Below are 4,299 nucleotides of genomic sequence, written 5' to 3' on the forward strand. Positions count from 1 at the left end.
TTCTTGCATTTTTTTTGTTGCTGTTGTTATTGCAGAAACAGTCTGGATTTTGCAAACTGCATCCCTTTACTGTCATGTAACACATTCCTCTGTTCCCTGTTTTTCCTGTGCATTCATAATTGGATCTGGAGACGTAATAAAATTCAGGCTCAATTATTTGGTAAGACTACTGCATTGGGGTTGTGTTCTTCCACCAAGAAGCATGTGGTGTCTGGTTGTTTCCCTTTGGGGAATATAAATAGGAAGGATGATCACTGCCTAGATCCATGAACTCATCAGAGCTGGGATATGGTGATGCCCTAACTCTAGCAGTCCTTCTCCATTCATCAGCTGGAATACCCCTGTGAAGAGAAACTCCCTCATCAATCATTTGGTAATTGTGAAGTACAGTTTACATAGGAAAGGCAGAATAACTGATTCTTTCCCTATCGTTAGCATTTCCAAAATGAGTTGTTCATTGGTATCTCCCAAAGATGATTAATGAGATTGTTATCACTATAGAAATTATGCAATTAAACACATTTGATGTGTTTCAATCCATTACAGTTATTATCCTTATTGATGCTCCAATTGTTCCATCAATGGTCAGTGGGAGCTTATTCAAGTTGGCTCCTGAGTCCTTTTGACTGAACTCCAGTAGCCTTTAACAGATTCTTTGCTTTTTGGTGAGAAAAAATATTCCAGGCTCACCCTGTATAGTTTTCCAAAGATCCATGGTAATTTTTGGTGGCAAGTGGTATTTAAAGACCATAATCTGGGCGCCAGGGGTGCTTTTCACTACTGGGTTAGTCATTGTTTCTGGACTTTTCCATGGACAGAACTAGGAAATGTGTTCTTATTTTTAAAATAAAATATGTCGCAAGAAGAAAAACATTATGAATTGATACTGATACTTCCAATTCAAATTTAGGAGTACAGGGTGTTTACTTACTCTCATTTATCACTCGTACACCAAAAATCGTGGTCCTCAATGACACCAGTCTATTTCTCCATTGGCTTTATCCTGCACAGGGCCAGGACCAGGGTGAGGCAAATGAGGCCCGTATTGTGTGAAAGTTCAGGAGGCACCACTCTCTGGCTGGGGCAGGTGCATGAGAGCCTCCTCACCCATGCTGGACCCCCCATATCCACTGGAGGAAAACTGAGATAAAAAGTTCTGGGTTGGGAGGTTGCATTAAATAAATGAAGAAATACAGAATGCTGTGGCATTGCCTACCTCGAGGGAAATATGGGGAGTGAACTGTCCCCAAGCCCTTCTTCTTTAATTGAGGATTCCAGGGCAGCCCCCTCAACACTTCCTGCAGCTACTGCAGTGTTCCTCCACCTTTTCTCCTTCATTAGATGTTTCTCTTTTCTTTCCTGATCTAGGAGCTCCCTTGTATATCAACTGCAATCAAATTATCCTACCCTAGCCCACCACAGGGGTTGAAGGCAGACCAAAGCAATTTTTTCAGACAATTAAGAACATGGGGATGGTATTTGATTAAACATTATGACCTTGCAAACTATTATTACATATACTGAGGTTTCTTTCCCCCATGGATATCAAAACTAACCAAAGAACAGGGCATCTACATTAAAAAAAGAAAGAAAAAAAAGAAAAAACTCCAAGATGTAGATGCATGTAGAATGCATAAAATGAAACAGTCACACATTAGAACTACCACTTAGAATCATTTAGTGTGCAGGACATATTATGCAATACTTTCTTAGCTGTTTGGCATAAATAGTGTCAGATTATCTCACAAAGTTTGCATCCCCACCCATATATTTGGTACTGGAGGGTTCTCATGCCAGGTCACATCATGTAGTCTTTTCTCGATGACACTGGGCTTCAAAGACCAGTGTAGGGGGTCCTGGCTGGCTCAGTTGTTAAGTGTCTGCCTTCGGCTCAGGTCATGATCCCAAGGTCCTGGGATCGAGCCCTGCATTGGGCTCCTTGCTCAGCGGGAAGCCTGCTTCTCCCTCTCCCACTCCCCCTGCTTGTGTTCCCTCTCTCGCTGTCTCTATCAAATAAATGAATAAAATCTTAAAAAAAAAAAAAGACCAGTGTAAACCAGCATCCCTTTAGGTGATAGATGCTTATGAAAGAGAAAAATTCTTCCTAGAGATCATGATTTAGCATTACTGGGGTAGAGCCCAAGTGTCTGCATGAACCAGCTTGCTCAGTGATTCTGCTACAGAGAAACCCCACTCGTGGGTGTTGTCTTCCTGGTCCTGGCTCATGGCTTGGGTTTTAAGTGACTTTTTTCTTTGAATTGATATTCACCCTTTACTTGGCCCTATTGGTAAACCAGATACAGAAACTCCTTTCTTGTGCCTGTCAGTGACAGCAAATCACCTTTGCCTTAGGGTATGTCTCCTAATCTGGGTTTAGTCCTGACATCTATTATTACCAGGTGGGTCTGCACTTCATGGGAGAAAGGTCTTTTCTGGCCACCTTCAGGACTGCACAGCCAAGCAGAGCTGTCAATTTTAGAGAGGTTTTAAGGCCACTCCTGGTATCAGTCTGACTCACCAGAAACACCTCAATTATATAAATTTCAAAACCAAGTATTAAGAATATAAATAACTTTATTTTCCTGAGAACTAATTACTACCCAGAGTCCCTCTGCATGAGCTTCCAGAAGCCCAGAGCTACTTCCACGGGGCTGGGATCTGGACACCGAGGTAAAGGGCACTGGGGGACACAAGTCACAAAGGTGCAGTGGGCCTGGGTTCTAGCCCTGCTCCTTGGCTGGTGTGGGCTTTGGGCAACAGAATAGCTGAGGACGCTGTCTTGCAGGACTCTGGGGAAAAGTCAGGGAAAGAGTAGATGAGAGAGTGAAGAGCTGTAGTCATCCACACCTTCCACAAGTATTTCCTGGGCGCCTACTATCTGTCCAATTGGCTCAGGAGATACAATGACAATCGAAGCAGATGTGATGTCTGTTTTCAGGGAGCTTAGAGTCCATCGGGGTAGGCAGACAAGCATTGACTAATCAAATAAATACCTGAAGCTGTGACAGGGGTCGGCGCTCAGAAGCAGAGAGTCAGTGGTCAAAGCCACGGACGCATAGGTCGGGAGCTCACCGTCGAGGAGCAGGGGGCGGGCTATGAGCCAGAGCTGCTCCCACCGAGCGAAGGCAGCAGCAACAGGACTGATGGGAGGCAGCACGGAGCCGGAAGGGTGAGGCTAGAGGACAGCTCAGGTCACAAGATGCCGCCCAGGGAGCCGGCTGCGAAGGCCCCTCGGGGTCTGGACCTTCATACCCTGTGCCCTGCCGTGGGTGTGATAGCCCTCATGCTGCGCCCTCCCCGCGTTGTGTACTCATTGGCGTATCTGTCTCGATCGCAGGACAGGTATGAGGGGGCAATGCGGCCCAGTGGTCAGAACACAGGCTCTGCAGCAAACAGACTCGGTGTCTGGGGCCACCACATACTGCCTGTGTGACCTTGGGCAAGACGCTTCATCTCCCTCAGCCTTGGTTTCCTCTGCTGCGGAACAAGGAAACAGTATCTCTTACCTCACAAGATCAGTATAATGAATTAATACGCGTGGAACTTTGTCGAACAGGACCTGACACATAGGAAGTGGGGGCACAAACATGAGCTATTTGTATTAATGGTGCGCTAAGCACTTTGTATTGTAATGGCTCGATTTCTTGCAAAAACCCTATGATAGTTAGTATAATTACTGATACTTTACAGATAAGGGTTCTACCATTCATTAAAAAAATATATGTTAGGTTTAGGGGTGCCTGAGTGGCTCAGTCGTTAAGCATCTGCCTTCGGCTCAGGTCATGATCCCAGGGTCCTGGGATCGAGCCCCGCATCGGGCTCCCTGCTCGGCGGGAAACCTGCTTCTCCCTCTCCCACTCCCCCTGCTTGTGTTCCCTCTCTCGCTGTGTCTCTCCCTGTCAAATAAATAATTAAAATCTTAAAAAAATATATATGTTAGGCTTAAATTGCACTACTGGGTATTTACCCCAAAGATACATACGTAGGGATCCAAAGGGGTATGTGCACCCCAATGTTTATAGCAGCGATGTCCACAATAGCCAAACTGTGGAAAGAGCCAAGATGTCCATCGACAGATGAGTGGATAAAGAAGATGTGGTGTGTGTGTGTGTATATATATATAATGGAATATTATGCAGCCATCAAAAGGAATGAACTCTTGCCATTTGCAACGATGTGGATGGAACTGGAGGGTATTATACTGAGAAAAATAAGTCAATCAGAGAAAGACATGTATCATATGACCTCACTGATATGAGGAATTCTTAATCTCAGGAAACAAACTGAGGGTTGCTGGAG

Source organism: Callorhinus ursinus, unplaced genomic scaffold (assembly GCF_003265705.2).
Source record: "Callorhinus ursinus isolate GAN/ISIS: 27379988/994484 unplaced genomic scaffold, GSC_fseal_2.0 scaffold21, whole genome shotgun sequence".
NCBI classification, from domain to species: Eukaryota; Metazoa; Chordata; class Mammalia; order Carnivora; family Otariidae; genus Callorhinus; species Callorhinus ursinus.